The sequence below is a fragment of the Scylla paramamosain genome, chromosome 1, assembly GCF_035594125.1.
Source record: "Scylla paramamosain isolate STU-SP2022 chromosome 1, ASM3559412v1, whole genome shotgun sequence".
In the NCBI taxonomy this organism is placed as follows: domain Eukaryota; kingdom Metazoa; phylum Arthropoda; class Malacostraca; order Decapoda; family Portunidae; genus Scylla; species Scylla paramamosain.
Window position 1 is genome coordinate 25,706,084 of NC_087151.1, and position 19,937 is coordinate 25,726,020.

At 40.6% G+C, this 19,937-nt stretch overlaps 1 long non-coding RNA gene across 1 annotated transcript in view; it reads right to left on the minus strand.

Moving 5' to 3' along the window:
- Positions 1-770: 770 nt before the first annotated feature.
- Positions 771-19,937, minus strand: part of LOC135100330 (uncharacterized) — a 140,835-nt gene continuing 121,668 nt past the window's right edge. The window contains exon 5 of the long non-coding RNA XR_010268641.1: positions 771-1,384. This is a non-coding gene — a long non-coding RNA (uncharacterized LOC135100330). The remainder of the gene's footprint in view (positions 1,385-19,937) is intronic.

The window sequence follows — 19,937 nt, forward strand, 5'->3', positions numbered from 1 at the left end:
TCTCTCTCTCTCTCTCTCTCTCTCTCTCTCACTATTATGGCTCAGATTTTATTCAGTACAGTATTTCCTGCAGTCGTGACCCGCCGTTCATCCTCAATATTTGTCGCATCGTTAGAAGCAGCATGAAACTTTTCCCTAAATATTTTCCTTGGGCACGAGCAGTATCATATTTCCGTCTTTTTTGGCAGGTTTTCTTCATCACGTGTAATCACAGCCACATAAGTCTGAGCATAACCGTATAAAATTACACGTAAGTTGCCTGAAAATCTTACCGAGGAGGAGGAAGTGAGGGTGGGAACAATTTATCCGGGAGGCAGCAAGGACCACGAGACTCTGGGAAGTGGTGAAACAGGTGTGTGTGTGTGTGTGTGTGTGTGTGTGTGTGTGTGTGTGTGTGTGTGTGTGTGTGGTGGTGGAGGGGGAGGCGTCGTGGTAAAAAAAATATATAGCAGGTTCATACAAAGCATATTTCCTCAAACGCTGTAATATTTCACGCTAATTACACTCGACTGTCCTGTGTTATTAATTAAAAGGTAAAATTAGTTTGTTTTATCTTAGTGGATCTGTATTGAGAATATCGACCCCATGTGTAGGTCAGTTCTCATCCCGGACACGCACACATACACGCACATATACAAGGAGGTCTGCGTAAAGTATATATAATTTTTCCGCCAATGATTATTTATTCATTCATTCATTGGCAAGCATAACAAACTACTAATATGATATTGTTTCGAAGCTACTGGATACATCAATGAGGTATGAAATTCTGCTACTAATACCACAGTCACAGCTGCATTAAAGTATTTGCTATTAATAGTCCATGCAATGATATTTTTATTACCCCAAAGAAATCTAATATTCTTGGCGCATTCATATTTCTTTATTTATTATTTCAAAAGAATATATATTATCATTATTTTTGTAAGATTTTCTTTCAGCATTTTACCTTTTTATTGTTTTCATTATAGGCACTTTTACATACTCAATCGTCAGTTTACACTTTTACTTCCTGTTGTTTGTGAAGGAGGTAGTGGTGGTGGTGGAGGAGGAATGACCACGGAAGGAGTCACCATAAGCTTCCCAGCCGCCGCCACCACCACAGTCTGCATCACCTCCTGGTCAGAACCTTCAAAGATTTCAAAGACTTCAGACTCGAACTCACTGTCACACTCGACACCAGCGGACGTCCCTGAGGGGTCAAGAGAAGCCCCTGCAGACACCACCACCAGCAGTCCAGCCTGCCCAGGCCCAGCAAGCCTGACAGGTGCAGAACGCCTGACAGGTGCAGAACAGGTCACGCAGAACGTACATGTCTTGTGGCGGATCGTCACTGTGGGTGAAGTGGACGGCATCCCTCCCCCACAGACACAAAGCACGCAAGCTAACAAAAAGGGAAGCAAACAAACAAACAAGTAAACAAACAAACAAAGAGCACATAAAGAAAAAAATCAACTTGATTAAGCGAACAATAATCTGATAGGAGTGTCCATTAACTAGTCTTCGAGGATGACCAAACACAAACACACACACACACACACACACACACACACACACACACACACACACACGAACACACACACACCTAGAGCCTAATGGACGCAGAGCTTTCTTCCCTGCTCTACTCATTGCCTGAGTGCTCAACGTTCAGTAATGCTTCACTTTCCATTCTGCGAGAAAGCTGTGTAGCAATAAGTCGCGGTGGAGGTATGGACGTTATTTACATACTGCTGTTTGCTTGGTGCATAATTAGTACGAGGTCAAACAGTCATGTCGATATTTATTTATTTATATTCGAAACCAATACCCGCAGAATAATTTTGCCCGCATGTTTGTATTGGAAACTCGATAATTGCTCGAACTACCGTATCTCTGTATTACCTTTGTTATTATAATGTGATATGTACTGATATATTAATTTCGTTTGCATTTATCGTAGGTTTATTTAGCGGAAACTCAGCAGAAGGGGAGTGTCTGCAACAGGGGGTATGTCTTGAGCAGGGAAGGGCCTCGAGTCGGTATGGCGGAGGACAATGCAGGGCAGAGGCAGGGGCAAGGTGGTGGTGACTGCCTTTCCACGATATTATATACTAACTTGAACCTCTCCTCCGGCACATAACTTTCTACGCACCCTTGTTATCTTAAATAAACTTATGAAATTGCCTGTGCATCTTCTGCGGCCTCGCTCCACCTCCTCCATCTCAGGAAAGGTAATAGGATACGTCTGCCTGTGTTGTTTTTCACGACCTTTGTGTTCAGTTTCTTCATCTTCCTTTGTGCATGAAATTTAGGCTCATATAACTGTCCCTTTGAAGTGCTGTCTGCGTGTCATAGAGGATATCATTCGTCATAAAAGAGGATGTGGTGTTGCTGTATCATCATAATTATTAGATAGTGCAGTCGCGGTGATGCGAGGTCGGCAGCTTCAAAGTTTATTTACCACTTATTTCCTTTTATATGTAGAGGAGACTGACCAATAGCTACAAAAATACAGTAATTACTATATTCTACTTCTGTCTTATTTACGGTCTCGTGTGATCCGTGGCTTGGCAGACTAGGCAATATACGCAATTGTTATTTTTATAAGAATTACTGCAATGTAATATTATAACAATAAAGAAAATCAAATCAAATCACGGGTGGCGTCACAGAATACTCTTGGCGGCCCTTTGTGGGAGAACAACTGTTAACTATTTTTAGCAGAAACACACTAATACATTTAATTCATTATGTTCATTAACACAAAACACAAAGGATCCGCGCTTTGGTTACGTACGCGGTTCACTTCTTTCTAATGTTTGCCTGAGTATTGTCCTCTTACTTGTATTGCTGCCCTCCTGATTTGTGGCACGCCCGATATGTGTTCATTTGCATAACTGGAGGGGAGCCCGGCGATAAATATTGGGGGAAATAAGGGAACAAACTCATTATGTTTGTTTTTAAAGAGTATCCAGATCAAGGAAGTGTTTATAAGTCTATTCTGATATTTATTGACGCAGGCGGGAACAAATAAGTGTGTTACGAAAATCCAATAAAAGCTAAAGGTAAGTAATAATGAAAATGAGAACAGACTTAGACAATTGAAGTGACTGACTGACTGATCTACATCGGCACAACAACGGGGCGATTCGGCAATGCACGTGAAAATATTGGACTGCAAAAATTGTTAAAAGATAAAATACTGTACAATGTTATCGAAGAGACAAATATAACGTTTGACTTTCTCCTTGGAGCCAATAGTTATCGTCTTTTTAACTCTATATGCGTGTTTCAAACAAGGACCTCTCGCAACACACAGTGAGGGTCGTATAAAAATTATTCACATGTGTCGTTGCGTGTGTAGGAACAAGAGTCAATTCGAGTGGGGTGCATTCGAGTGAATTATCATGCTTAGGAATGGGAGAAGATTTATTTTTCTACAATATAGGTCTTTAAAGTGAAACTTGAGACAAAGATTTCTGAAAGCACACTCCCAAATGTACGTAGTTAAAGGGAAAAGGGAGGATGGGTAAATATATTCGGTGCGTAATAAAGTTATTCCTACGTAAAGTTGCCAAAATATTCATATCAAATAACACTAGAGGGAACATTTTATTTTTTGTACATTATAACTTAACTTCTTTGTGTCAGGAGGAGCACGGCGAGTGGCACGAGTCTCAGGAGGCGAGGTTCTCGTGCACAACACCACGTGCACGAGACGGTGGCGCTGCTAAGGTCATACGTGACCTCCAGGAATGTCTCTGAATGGGACTTAGCATAACCTGAAGGATCATTTAGTAATGTGCAAATATATATTCTAATTCATAAACCAACGAATTTATATACATCGTTATCGGTCCTTTCATAATTTAAGGTGTATGAAGAAGCACGTAAATTATATAAGCCTACTGATGCATGTTCAAATACACTAATAAATACATGTCGACGCACAAAGGAAACACCAAGGAAGAGCGGACAACAGACTGGTTCGTTTGTATAAGGCTGTCTGCTGATATTATGAAGATGTAAGACAGAGGATGACAGATAGGAGGATAAATGGTTCTGTAAAGATGGGACAGAAAGATAAAGGTAGACAGATAGACAGACAGACAGACAAGTACAAAACCTGGAAGACTGAGAAACGAAAACTGTATGTGTGTGTGTGTGTGTGTGTGTGTGTGTGTGTGTGTGTGTGTGTGTGTGTGTGTGTGTGTGTGTGTGTGTGTGTGTGTGTGTGTGTGTGTGTGTGTGTGTGTGTGTGTGTGTGTGTGTGTGTGTAGTTTAACATTACATCTTTAATACGACATACAGCCAAACCCTAAACACACACACACACACACACACACACACACACACACACACACACACACACATTCATCAATTTTCTCCTTCCTCTCCCTCCCCCTTGCTTTTCATCACCATCATCCTTCATCCTTCTGTCTCTGGTTCACTTCATCTCGACACCACTGGAAAGGATTCAAAACCTGCTTCAATGCGTCATTCTTTCTCCCTCATCCTTCTTTCCCGTAAACCTCTTATACCTCGCCTTCTTCCCTCCACCCTTCCTTTCTTCCCCTTCACCTTTATTTTTCTTCCTTTCTTTATTATTATTATTATTATTATTATTATTATTATTATTATTATTACTTTTTTATATCTGTCCTTTTTCTAATCCTCCTCATATTTCCACTCTTCTTCCACCACCCACTCCTGTCTCTCCTCCTCCTCCTCCTCGTAGGCGTCGGTGTTGACCTCCTCTTCCCCCAGCTCTTTCTCCTCCTTCACACCAGACTTATAAATAATTATTGTGGAGTTTGCCAGCAATCAAGCACGCACGCACATGGCGACCTTGTGAACACCCGCGCAGGCACATCTCCACACCCACCCGCACCCACACACACACACACACACACACACACACACACACACACACACACACACAGAGAGAGAGAGAGAGAGAGAGAGAGAGAGAGAGAGAGAGAGAGAGAGAGAGAGAGAGAGAGAGAGAGAGAGAGAGAGAGAGAGAGAGAGAGAGAGAGAGAGAGAGAGAGAGAGAGTAGAGAGAGAGAGAGAGAGAGAGAGAGAGAGAGAGAGAGAGAGAGAGAGTTTTCAAAGGTTAGCAGGTTACATAAAAATGATGAGAGCGTTGTTTGTTTACTTTTAGAACCAACTTTATAATGCGTACAGAGAGAAAGAGAGAGAGAGGGAGGAGGAGGGAAGGTGGTCCGCTGGTCGAGGACTGGGTGATGTTATACGAAGCGTTTCTGGAAGAGAAATATTACCAACGTCTTCATAAATCTCACCCACGAGGACTTCTAAAGAGGTGCGCCTAAATTCTCACAGCACCTCTTATTCAGGGGTTTACAGTTAAGGTTCCTTTCGTTTCATGCATGCAGTACCAAAACGTGCGTAAGGATATGAATTGGGTTGTACTAGATATGATTATGATTACTTGATGATTTAAAGCTTACTGAAATAAAGAAACACATTATGATTTAAATGTACTTGGGCAATACTGAAGCTGGAAATTACTAAACTTTATCTTTTTTATAAAGTAACTATCTTCTCCAAACGCGATTCCGTACATATATATTGTGAGTGATAAGGTTTATCTATTATTTGCAGGTAAATGAGATGTTTTCATAAGGGTACATCTTTTAAAATAATGGATGTTTCAGTAACAACTATCAACAAAGGTATTAGTGATATCACCTCAGAGTCACAACTTTGAACCTTAATCTCGGTGACAGAAACCCTTTTGTATAATATGAGGAATGCTCCTTTGTATGAGGTTGTCACTTAAGGAAATGTAACCTCAAGTCACAGTATCGATGTGTAACAGTTTACTAACACCGACAACACTCAACAGGCACACAAATGATCAGCCACCACGCTCACATCTACAACCTTGAAGTCTTCTTGGTAACTGAGAGAAGTCACCGAATACTGTGCACTACATTACGAGTAGTTTAAGTGACGTGGTGAGACAGAGGCGAGGGGACTGGTGCATTTGTCTTGCCTTTGCGTTGTGTTCATGGTAAGCAACGTGTGATGTGATCGTGTGCCTGAAGGTGCGTGTGTTTGCTGGCTGGTCCCTCCGCGGGCCGTCGTGCAGGAGTGTTCAGGGCGCTGCGGGTGGAGTGGCGGAACTGACAACTTGAGTAACTTTCTCGTTATGGAGTTTTGAGGAGGAACACGAGAGAGAGAGAGAGAGAGAGAGAGAGAGAGAGAGAGAGAGAGAGAGAGAGAGAGAGAGGGAGAGAGAGAGAGAGAGAGAGAGAGAGAGAGAGAGAGAGAGAGAGAGAGAGAGAGAGAGAGAGAGAGAGAGAGAGAGAGAGAAACTTAAATCAAGATAACATATACAAACAAAACCAACAAGAATAAATGCTCCCACAACGAAAACAAGGAACACAGAAGAACAAGCTGACCGAAGCAAAATCTCTGACAATACCACATTGCTATCAGAACATTATCAAAGCCTCGACACTCAAAACAATGCATCGCAGATAATAGCGCCTCCTACATCGGCACTGAATGGCTGATCACTATTTGAACCTCATGACAGTATGGCCACGAGGTCTTTCGTTCGGTGGCAGAAGAATGAGGGGCTTCCATGTTGCACGGCTTTTCTTTTTCACCTGCTTGGGACGGCTGGAAGGGGGCATTTACTACCTTCATTAACAACTGATTGGATGGTGTTCGTTATCACAAACAGCCTCGTAAGGTATGTAGCTGATTGCTCCTCCTTTGTGTTACCTTGCGCTACTGGTACTGTAATGGCGTTAAGAGCTTCCTGCACTTTGGTTAATTGACGTTGAAAGTTGGGTGCAGTCGTCGTGGTACCGGCAAGGAATACTATTACGAAAAACGGTAATTTATGTTAGTGAAGTGCAACGAGTAATATTTACGTGGTTTATGTATAAAATGTATATACTCAAAGTATGACCTATCTTTCTATAACAAATACACCACAAACAAGAAAAAAAAAATAAAAAACTGACCACATACAAGGCAAAATTTTACAAGAATACTCCCGATTTTTCAAAACATTTAACTTTTCCCTCTCTGGCTCACAGACTTCCCATACTTTCCCTCATCCACTCCTCTTTTTGAGCTTTCTGAAGACGGCTCGTATGAATCTGTAGATAAGAAGGTAAAGAAAGAGATGAGGGTGTCAGGGGGTCGGGGTGGGGGCCGTATGGTGATGGAGTGATAGTGAGTAAAGAAAGGAGGAAAAAACAAGAAAAGAAAGAGTAAGGGAAAGAAAAGAAAAACAGAAACTAAGGAGGAGGAAAAGGCATGATAAAGAGGCGAGTAGAGAAGAAAAGAAAACTGAGAACGTTGCCCGATTTCAAGAAAAAAAATAATAATAGGAAAAAATATTAAAAAAAAATGCGGCAAATATCTCGAAAATAAAAAAAAATGAATAAAATAAAAAATCTGATACATATATAACAAAATAAATAAATAAATAAATAAACAAATAAAAAAAAAAAAACAGAGAGGTGGGGGGAAGCAGGGAATAAAGGGACGTGGAAGCGGGCGGCAGACTTACGGATACGCGGACACTTCCGAGAACGTGACGAGACATCAAAGAGGATTTTCGTAGTAAAAGTGTTTTCACATTTTGTTGCCTCCAGCCAGCACGAGCTTTTCACGGAGACAATCGACTGCATTGTACGTAGAATGATGGCATGAAAAAGAGGAAGAGAAAGAAAAAAAAATCAATAAACGAGTACATAAATTCATCACTGCCAACACTTCCCAGGGACGCTTCTCACTTGCTGCACTACTGACGAAAAGAAAAAAGAGAGAGAGAGAGAAAAAAAAGAGGGAGGAGAAAAGTTAGAGTAAAAAACTTTAAATTCAGCTTTTTTTTTTTTTCTGTGAACCAACATGAAAATGAAGGCATTAAAGATAAGAAACTACGCGGAACTGTATCATTTCATGTCAAACGTGGAAATATACACCTTCCTGCTTAATACCAAAAGGTTTCTCCCCCCAGGCGTCACGTTTCCAAGGCTGCGTGCTCCTCCTCGCTCCCCTCCCCTCCCTCACCACCCCTCACCTCCCACGGTACCTCGCCCTCCAGGTGCAGTCAAGTCCCTCCCCCTCCCAAATGCCTCCACCAACGCCCGTCCCTTCCGCACCTCACAGCCATCCCTTCCCAGCAGCTGTTACCTTGCCAACTAGTCTGTAAGTGACCGTGTGTGTGTGTGTGTGTGTGTGTGTGTGTGTGTGTGTGTGTGTGTGTGTGTGTGTGTGTGACACCTCTGATATTTTTTTCTTTTGTCTGTTTATTATTATTCTGCCAATTTTTCTCCCTTATCTGTTTATTTGTTCGAGTGGTGTCTTCACGTGTGTCTATCTACATACTTATGCATCAGTTGTCCACTAGCACACCCAGTACAAACAGTCACTCACTCGGCCTCTTACAAAACCCTCCTACAGTGACCTAACCGGAATATCCGCTCATCATTCCTGCCCTCGCATCAACACGCAACTCAAACTAACACACAAACATCCTACTACTATCCAGTGCCTCATGTACAAACACACAAACGACAAATTAATCACCCTACTACTCCATTTAATCTTCAGTCCTTAACCAATAAACATTTGTTGTTATCGACATTGCGTACCCACACGAAGCCATAAATAGCTTCCCATGCATCCACACACCTTCACACTCACATCCACCTACTTCGCACACTAACCCATCCTCCCCTGTTCTTTTTATCCATTTACTCACGCTTAATTTAGAGGTAAAACTCACTCCCCTACAATGACAATTAATCCTGGCTATCTATATCCTGTCACTTACATAATTCTGGTACCTATTCAATAAAGGGTCAGGAAAATATTTAGTCTTCTTTCAACTGGTCCCGTCAGAAATCACACTCACTCCTCCACAACTACGATAAAAATTTGCTCTTTACTTTCTTTTTTCTTACGTAGTTCTGGTACCTACTCTATCAGAGGTTAGTTAAGTTTTTGGAGTCTTGTTTCTGGTTGCTCCCGTTAGAGGTCATCACGCCAGAACACACGTTTTTCCTCTTACTTTATCTTCTGCCTGTTCTTCTGTTCCATTCATCGCCCGCGCGTCTTCCTTCAGTGTAGCCAAAACCTTAATCCTTGGTCTTCCTCTCTTGCTTCTCCACTGGTTAGTTTTCCACTGTCTTCCTACCAGTGTACTCATTACCTTTCCTCTGCACACGGGCAAGCCACTTTAGTCTCACCTCTCTTGCTTTGTCTTCAAAATGACACAAGCAATTTGTGCATAGTGGCATTACATCTGCAAGGAAGTGCGGATGGAAGCCTTTGCTTTCATTATCCTCTATCACTCACTTCACATTTGATACAAGTAGGGTAGTTTATCAAAAACAATCTTTTAGTGAGGACTTACAAGCTTGCTGGCGTGAGTTCTTTCCTTTGTATTCCGAGATTAATAAAGGTTTCAATGATTTTGTATGTGAAGCTCAAAAAAAAAATAAATAAATAAATAAAAATAAATAAATAAATAAAAAAATAAATAAATAAAATAAATGAATAAAATAGAAAGAATAAGGGAGTAAATCGTGTTATAAGTTTGTATGGAAGGTTAGATCAATTGTAATTATGTATCCATTGAACTTTCATTACTCTTTTGCTTCATTTGTGTGTGTGTGTGTGTTGTTTTTTTTTTCGATAAATCCTCCGTTCTTACAACTCCTTTTTTTTGATCGATTAATTTTGGAGTACAGCGTTGATTGGTCCGGATGTTGCCTTCCCTCCGCTGTTTCCCATGTATAAGTTATACTACACGATTCGATTTCTGACGTGGGGATGTGGGAGAGTATGTAGGAGGTCCGCTGGGAGTGTGGAAGAGCGTGGGAGGGGAGGGAAATGGAAGGAATGGGAGGGTTGATGATTAAGAGAGAGAGAGAGAGAGAGAGAGAGAGAGAGAGAGAGAGAGAGAGAGAGAGAGAGAGAGAGAGAGAGAGAGAGAGAGAGAGAGAGAGAGAGAGAGAGAGAGTACAAGAAGAGAATAAAGAGTAAATGAAGTCAAGAAAAATCATAAATAAATAAATAAATAAATAAATAAATAAATAATGGATGAGATTAATTAATTTATATACAAAACATTCACCAACATCAAACAATAACACTGACTGATTGTCCAGCTTCCTTCCTTCCTTCCTTCCTTCCTAAGTCCCTTCAACACATAACTTTGTCGTAATACAAAATACTAACAGCAGTCCCTTGATGATGATGATGATGATGAAAAGGAGGAGGAGGAGGAGGAGGAGGATGTGAATATATTAGATAATTTGTTTCATCATGAGTGAGATTATTAAATGAACCTAATACTCATTGGTAATATTGTGCCGTGAATAGTGAGTTGCGCAATGGTGATTCCAGGCATCTCAAAAATGTAATCATAGTTATATTTCGTAGTTCTAAAACGTTTTTATGCCATGATACGTTTTAATGTTCTATTGTCTCTCGCACTTTGATGGTAAATGTACATAAAAAAAAAAAAATTACGTTTCCGTGAATAAAAAAAGAAAAAATTCATATTATTATTATTATTATTATTATTATTATTATTATTATTATTATTATTATTATTATTATTATTACTATTGTTTGTTGTTACTGTTGTTGTTATTATTATCATAATAGTAGTAGTAGTAGTAGTAGTAGTAGTAGTAGTAGTAGTAGTAGTAGTAGTAGTAGTAGTAGTAGTAGTAGTAGCAGTAGTAGTAGCAGTAATAATAATGATAACAATAATAATAATAATAATAATAATAATAATAATAATAATAATAACAATATAAAGTAGCAACAACACCTACACTCCTGCGTTAATCACCTTTACACCTGCCGCCGCCCCGCAGCCAGCAGAAGGCGCCGCGTGGGCAGGCGGCGGGAAGGGATGGGTGGGTGGGTGGGTGGGTTAGTGGGTGGTGGCCTAAGGGGGGGGAGGGTGCGTGAGGGTTTGAAGGGGCGGGATTGGGGGGAGGGGAGAGGTCAAAACAATACCTGAGGGCGGGGTGAGGGAGGGAGGGGGCGTTGGCATGGTAACGGAGTGTAATGCACGCCCACCGACCCGTCACTACCACTACCACCACCACTACCATAAACACCACTCTTATCACCACCATCATTACCATCACCATCACCTCTATCACCACCACCATTACCATCACAGCCACCCTTATCACCATCACCATCACCCCTATCACCACCACCACTACCATCAACACACCCTCACTACCACCACCACCACAACCACCAGCAACACCAGAACTTTAGTCATCACTGCTTTGCTTTCCATACTAGTCACCATCGCCACAACTACGTACTATCATCACCATATTCTATTTCTCGCATCTAGTCCCTGCCGTTACCATCACCACCAACATCATCACTAACACATGCACCACCAGCACCGCCATGTTTTATGCATTCACCACTGTTATCACCCTCATCAGCAATAAGAACACTATGTACTACAACAATTTTCGTCACTATTAATGCCACCACCATTATTTACCATCTACTACAATAGTAACGCATCAACACCACTAATAACAAAAACACCGCACCTAAATGCACTTGCCCACCACCACCACCACCACCACCACCACTACCATTACCAGCACATCCCTTCCTATTGTTACCATCCGACCATTGCCATCACCGCCCATCACCACGACATGTAACAATATTCCCATAAGTCATCAACACCAGTATAAGTTGTAGCTCTATCACTACCACCACCACCACCACCACCACGACACCCTAAGACTGATGGTAGCGTGTTCTTATTCTTTGTCATAAGGATGAACACGGTAAATATCATTGTTATTGCTCAGCTACGAGGGTCTGTACCACAAGGGCACGTATTCAGTGCAAGAGAATGACTACAAGCAGATTACAAAGGCTGGGAGTCATTACCCAAGAGCTTCTTATTTCCATGGAGGACAAGAGAAGGACATTTACTGTAAAATGAAATTTGTACAATGTCGTGGCGTACACACACACACACACACACACACACACACACACACACACACACACACACACACACACACACACACACACACACACACACACACACACACACACACACACACACACACACACACACACACACACACACAAGAAATTCCAATTTAAGAAGTTGTAAAAGCATGTTGTAGTAAGAAACGAGGAAACAGCAGAAGAGCAGAGAAGTAATATTTCTTTCTTTGTCTCGTTCTTTCTTTCTTTCTTTCTTTCTTTGAGAGAGTGTTAGGTAAGAAGAACAGGAAATATTTAATCAAACAAGAGGAGGTCATGGGAGGCTAGAAGTGGATGAAAGTAAAATTAATATTGACGAAAGACACGAAACAAGATTGGATTACCAGGAAATGTTATCTATGCTAATGCAGAAAACTGAACTAGAAAATAATATGAGGCCTGAAAGTTATACATCCAAGCTATACTAAATAAGGACCAAATAATGAAACATTTCTGCGCCGCATCTCTACTACATTCAAAGACCTGTAGTTAAAGTAATATATATTTTTAAGGATGTTTCTATGGTTCTAGTGATAGATTAATAAGATTTATACATTATTAACAGGAGAAACATTCTTGAGAACCCGGCTAATCACCACTGTGGCCTTTGAAAATAGTCGTGGTGAGAGGGCCAAGCCTTTCAGAATATGGGCCTAAGTTGCGAAAGCGACGTAAAGACTATTGGGGGGAAGATGGAATATAATATTTGGAGGAACAAAGAAACAAAGGTGATGGAACGATAATTCTGACCCATTACTTCTAATAGAATAATTAGAAAACGAATAACCGCTGTTGACGGATAAGAAAGTGGCCTCTGCATAAGTGATGAGTCAATTGATGGCAGTCATTAAACCATCAAGCCTGGGGTGTGCGGCAGCAGCAGCAGCAGCAGTACGATCGTCTCAGTTTTAAAGCAAGTGAGAGGACTAAGAAAATGGAAACATTGGGATGACAAGTAAAGAAAGAAAGAAAGAAAGAAAGAAAGAAAGAAAGAAAAAACTATGGCCATACCATTTTAAATAAAAAGGGCCAAATATTTATCTTTTTTTATTGTAAGAAGATGGATTAAAAGCAGAAAATGAACTTGAGTCAAAAGATGTGAGTATGTCAGCTACCAAGAACATCAATAATTAAACAGACAGACATCACACACAAAGAACAAATAATACAATAAAGTAAGTATATAAATAAATAAAATCATCGGCAAGATTTCATAAGTAATCTACCAAGCAACATGATCAATCAAGAAATAACAAATTTATTGGTATTTTCCACACAATGACGCATTACAGTAATGGACACTGTATCAACACTAAGAAATGGGTGTATTAACCATCCATTGTTCAACCCTTCTAATACCATCGCATTAGCTTCAGTGTATTCTACATTGTAATTGCAGGATTTTATCAAGTTCAAGATAATCGAAAGAGTGTAGTTATTCATCCAAGAAAACTGTACGCATATGATCTATTTACTCTCTATCCACTAACTACCGGCCATTGCTTGAAATTTGGAAGGTGTGTGGCGCTGAAGGTTAAGCTAATCAAGAACAGACTCAAGACACTCTACACTCATACATTACAGACTGCCGAACTCCTATATTTCAGTTTCTTTCTTCAATATCGCTTTTCTTTCTCTTTGGTTCGAGGAGACTAAATTTTGTTCCTCAGTTTCTAGTATGTTGATCACAAAGGGCTGGGGGGATTAATTTTTTTACGACGCTTCTAAAGAGAATATTAATCATTTTCAGCTATGTGACGTAATTACTTTGTTCGTACTTTCGCTATCAAACTGTTTGTTACTCACATGCTCTCACATTATTTTTTTTTATAATTAACATAAATCAAAGGGCTATATGCATTTAATCACCTTCATGGTTCTAACTTTTTCCCTTTCAAGTTACCCTGCCTCTCTTTAAGTAATGTAGCGGCTATTAATAATGGTATCTTATTCACGGGGCTCTGTTTCCTACGCTACCTACGTTCTGTCGGGAAACTGCGAGTGTTTCATTACTTGTCATATTCTCCCAGCCGTGAGCGACGCGCCTTAATGTTTGTTATTTCTGAGGCACAGACGTGGGTGAGCTATCATTATCATATTTGAATCATAGGTTGTTTTGTCCTCTCTCTCTCTCTCTCTCTCTCTCTCTCTCTCGTATGGGATCTCAGACCTATTTGGGTGGTGAAAATTTGCAAGGATTTATTTTTATCATAATAATAACATCTGGGACAAAGTATTTGAGAATAAACGATGGCACCCCCAACACACACACACACACACACACACACACACATACACACACACACACACACACACACACACACACATACACACACACACATGCCAAAACGAAAACGGAGGGAAAGTGTTAGGCGGCGTGGTGAGGAGAGGCGGCGCCGCGTTATTGATATTGGATTAGCGCTACAAAATGATACAAAACATCAGGTGTATATACAACTTGGTAATATTGTAGATGAGCCATTGTATAATCGTATATTGACAATGGAGTTTGGTGTTAACGTGGTAATCTTGTATAATGTTTAACAGCTTATCTTTTTTGTGTTTGTCTCTGCGTGTGTGTGTGTGTGTGTGTGTGTGTGTGTGTGTGTTTTGTTTTCTTGTTCTCTTAAGGTAATTAACTTGTATTTTGTTATATTTTCATGTTTCCTGTGTTATCCCATCCATTACTACAATCACATGGGTTAAGTGTCAATCAGTGTAGTGTGGTGCAGCTTATCAGAAAACAGTCTCGTTAGGGTCAACATGTCTGCTGTGATTGGATTTGCCGTTGTGAATTAGTATGTTCTACATGATTATCTCTCTCTCTCTCTCTCTCTCTCTCTCTCTCTCTCTCTCTCTCTCTCTCTCTCTCTCTCTCTCTCTCTCTCTCTCTCTCTCATAACGCACCTATCTTTTTTCATCCATCTATTGTGCTCGCTCGCCTAATTTTTTTGCCCTACATTAATGGCGAGCTTGTTATAAAAAAAAATGGGGGATGAATTTATATATATTTTTTTCTGCATTTCATTTGCACTAAAGCAACGGCTAATTGGTTCACATTCATAACCTGTCAACCTCTAATACTGAGCGGCGGATGGAAAAAAAAAGAAGAAAAAAAAGGAAAAAAGAAAAAAAAAAATGCGTACGATAAAAACAAAAGCGAGTCGACGTGAACTAATGGTACTACGCAAATGAAAACAGTGTGAGAGAAAACGTCAGAAAATGTCGGAAAAGACTGCCAAACGTAAAAAAAAAAAAAAAAGTGAGCCAATCAAGTTACTCCATCACGTACACCTTCTTGTTCCCTTTGACAGAAGCTGAATTACTTTTTTTTTTTTTCTTTGTAATCGTATGGTGTATATATTTCAGTGTGTTTTTACCTGCATTAGCCAGTACTTCATGGGTCATTTCAATGTTACACCTAGTTAAGTAGAGTCATTATGTGTGTGTGTGTGTGTGTGTGTGTGTGTGTGTGTGTGTGTGTGTGTGTGTGTGTGTGTGTGTGTGTGTGTGTGTGTGTGTGTGTGTGTGTGTGTGTGTGTGTGTGTGTGTGTGTGTGTGTGTGTGTGTGTGTGTGTGTGTGTGTGTGTGTGTGTGTGTGTGTGTGTGTGTGTGTGTGTGTGTGTGTGTGTGTGTGTGTGTGTGTGTGTTGGTAAGATCTGAAGTCGAAAGAATCGCTGTCAGAAAAGACAATGTACAGGGGAGAGAACAAAATTTAATCGAATATTCGGATTCATCTGTACGCGCGTGTGTGTGTGTGTGTGTGTGTGTGTGTGTGTGTGTGTGTGTGTGTGTGTGTGTGTGTGTGTGTGTGTGTGTGTGTGTGTGTGTGTGTGTGTGTGTGTGTGTGTGTGTGTGTGTGTGTATTTGTGTGCTCTTATCAAGGTATCAATAAATATGTATTCAAAACCCAATCATCTATCAGTTGATAGCGACTCTCTCTCTCTCTCTCTCTCTCTCTCTCTCTCTCTCTCTCTCTCTCTCTCTCTCTCTCTCTCTCTCTCTCTCTAAATTACGTTTCTTATTTTCCTTTTTTTTTTTTAAGTTCCTGCGTTTCTTTTCACATACAATAAAAGTCGCAAAACTGTTTCCATTTAATTAACGTCATGGCTTTTATCTTTTCCCTTTCAAGTTTTTCTCTCTCTCGTAAGGAGCACGTCAAACAACAGAGCGTCATGCCACTTCGGTACTTTCATGCTGTGGAAAATTCTTCAGTTGATTTACGCGCTTTTAATTGCCTTTTTTTTTTCTCTCTCTCTCTTTCTCTTGTGTCGGTGAAAATAAGCGTAAACCCAGAGAAGGGGTATGGAATGCTTGTCCTTAGCAGTTTATCCTATTCAATTTTTGTTATATGTCTTATTGTGCATGTATAAACATAAGAAATACATAAGAACATAAGAAATAAGGGAAGCTGCAAGAAGCGACCAGGCTTACACGTGGCAGTCCTTGTATAAAACACACCTTCCTATTTCCATCTGTTATCCCCATCCATAAACTTGTCTAATCTTCTCTTAAAGCTATCTAGTGTCCTAGCACTAACTACATGATTACTGAGTCTGTTCCACTCATCTACCACTCTATTTGAGAACCAATTTTTTCCTATCTCCTTCCTAAACCTAAATTTTTCAAGCTTGAACCCGTTATTTCTTGTTCTACCCTGGTTGCTGAACCTAAGAATTTTGCTTACATCTCCCTTGTTATAACCCTTATACCACTTAAAGACTTCTATCAGGTCCCCTATAAACCTACGTCTCTCTAGAAAATGTAATTTTAACAGCTTCAACCTCGCCTCGTAAGGAATACTCCTCATCCCCTGTATCCTTTTAGTTATTCTCCTCTGTACTGATTCTAATAGACCTATATCTTTCCTGTAATGTGGGGACCAGAACTGCACAGCGTAGTCTAGATGAGGTCTGACCAGCGCCAAGTATAACTTTAATATTACTTCCGGCCTTCTACTTTTAACACTCCTAAAAATGAATCCTAGTACCCTATTTGCCTTGTTTCTGGCTTCTATGCATTGTTTCCCTAGACGGAGTTCAGAGCTAACTATAACTCCTAAATCTTTCTCGTACCCTGTACCTACCAGAGTTTGGTTGTTTAATGTGTACCTATTGTGTAGGTTTCCTCTACCTACACTAAGCATTTTGCATTTATTGATATTAAATTGCATTTGCCATCTATCCGTCCATTCATTCATTCTATCTAAGTCTGCCTGCAAGGCGATGGCATCCGATTCTGACCTAATTAATCTACCTATCTTTGTGTCATCCGCAAATTTACTAACATCACTACTAATTCCACTATTCTTCACCCAGTTAGCTTCTCACTTTCCTCCACTCATTGTCTTCTTCACCACAACCATCTTTACTTCACCGCCTTCTTCTACCTCCCTCCACTCTTTACCTTCACCACACCTTTCACCTCTTGTCACCCTTCCTCCACCTCCATCTATCCATTGTCTTCACTATCCAAGTGATTGATATATATTAGAAATAACAATGGCCCTAATACTGATCCCTGTGGCACCCCACTAATTACATGACCCCACTCGGATTTCGAGCCGTTTATTACCACTCTCTGTCGCCTGTTACCAAGCTATGACCCTATCCAGCCTAACACCTTCCCATCTATCCCGTGTGCCCTAACCTTTCTCAGGAGCCTTTGATGGGGTACCTTGTCAAATGCTTTACTAAAGCCCAGATATAAGATATCATAACTATCACCATTATCTACTGCCTCGTACACCTTACTGTAAAAACTTAACAAGTTTGTCAGGCAAGACTTCCCCTTCGTGAAGCCATGCTGTGACTGATTTATCAAGTTATGTTTGTCTAAATGTTCCCTAATGTTCCTCGCTATTATTGACTCTAACATTTTACCTACAACTGAAGTTAAGCTGACAGGTCTATAATTAGACGCTAAAGTTTTATCTCCTTTCTTAAAGACGGGTACTATATTAGCCTGCCTCCACATTACTGGTACCTCACCCGACTCCAGTGATTTCCTAAAGACAGAAACTAACGGCTCACTAATAATCTCTTTACATTCCTTAAGTACTCTGGGATATATTTCATCAGGTCCTGGTGACTTGAACTATTTTAGCCTGTCTATCTCCTGTTCCACTATCTCCCTAGTTATGGAAATATCTGTCAGCTTCTCATTCTCATCTGCTCTAAACACCTGTTCACTATCTGGCATATCCTGCATGTTTTCCTGGGTGAAGACAGTTAAAAAATAATCATTCAGAAGTTTACTAATCTCCTCCCCAGAACTAACCAGCTCCCCATCTGCTGCCTTTAATGGACCGACAGTATCCTTATTCTTCGTCCTGTATACCTGATAAAATCCCTGGATAAAATCCTCGTTAACTTCCTGACTGTTCTAACTAATTAATTATATTGTGTCCTTAAAACTTCTTCACCTGCCCTTAATCTTTTATATATACTTCTCTTACGCCCTATATAATGCTTTAACCTAGCAGTCATCCATTTAGGGTCATTTTTTTGTGATCTTATTGTTTCATACGGGATATTTGCTAACTGACCTGTATGAACTTTATCTACGAAATATTTATACAATTCATCTACATTTACTTCACCTAATCCCCTCATCTTGTCCCCTACCATCCTCTCCACTCCCTCATCTACTCGACCTCACCTCTCTCATTTCAGCATGACCTGACATTCCAACATACTCACAACTATCTCCCCCCTTCCTCTTTCCTCCTCCCTTCAGGAGCCTCACCTCACCTCTCTCATCCTGCCTTATCTCTCTGAACTCCGTCCCTGACCTGACCTCACCCTGCATCCTTTGCCAGTCCACTCCTTGGAGGTTAAAGAAGTATGTGACAAAATTATATGTTGCAGCCACGTAGAAGCTCCTTAAAGGTAGTCTTGAATAAATCAACGAATGGATACAAATAAAAAAAAAAAAAATTTATATACCGTTCATTCCTTTTACAAGTCAATCCTTAGCGACATTTACTACAAGGATCATTATCTCTTTATTGCCTCTCTCGCACTACCTCTTCGTTTCCCAATGCTACCACTTCCTCCTCTTTACGACGCGTGACACAAATGCGCTCGGTAATCACACACTAGTAATATTGGCTGCCGGAAAGAAAAGAGAGGGAGAAAAAAAAAAAACACTTTGAAGCTTAACTAAATTCAAGGCTCGGGAGTGAAAGGCTTGAACACACTAATTACAGACTCGTGACACGCAACTAAATGAGGCGCCTCGTGTCAGATCCGTGATGTTCAGCAAGGTCTATCTTTTCTGAACCCTTTGCGATCCAGTCAACTGTATTAACTTCGATACATGTGTTTCTCTCTCTCTCTCTCTCTCTCTCTCTCTCTCTCTCTCTCTCTCTCTCTCTCTCTCTCTCTCTCTCTCTCTCTCATAGTCACCAATATTCAACGTACTGGATATATTTCTAATACAAAACAACTATCCGTCAAACAACCATCCATACTAACAACCATCCAATATACAACCACCCTACATACAGCCATCCCACATACAACCATGAAGCATAACAAAAATCCTGCACGATACTTGTTACCTGTTCCTTCTCCTTTCCCCTCAGTATATCCTTGTGTAACCCTCACCTGAACCGCCTAACCCTCACCTGCGGCGTGCGATCTCTTAACCCTCCACAGACTCCTCACTTTCTGCTCACTCTCCTTTCTTCTTGTTACATCTGCCTTCACGTTCTCGTCTGCCTTCCCTTCTTGCATCCTGAGCTCCTTCTCTTCCCTTCGTCCCTCGCCCTCAGCCTCTTCTCTTTCTCTCTGTCTGTCTTCTCTCTTCCTTGCAATATCGGTGGCGCGTCTTTCTTCTTTTTTTTTTTTTTATTCTCATCCCTGGCCACCTGTTTCACTCCATCATTCCACCTTTAATTGCTATTT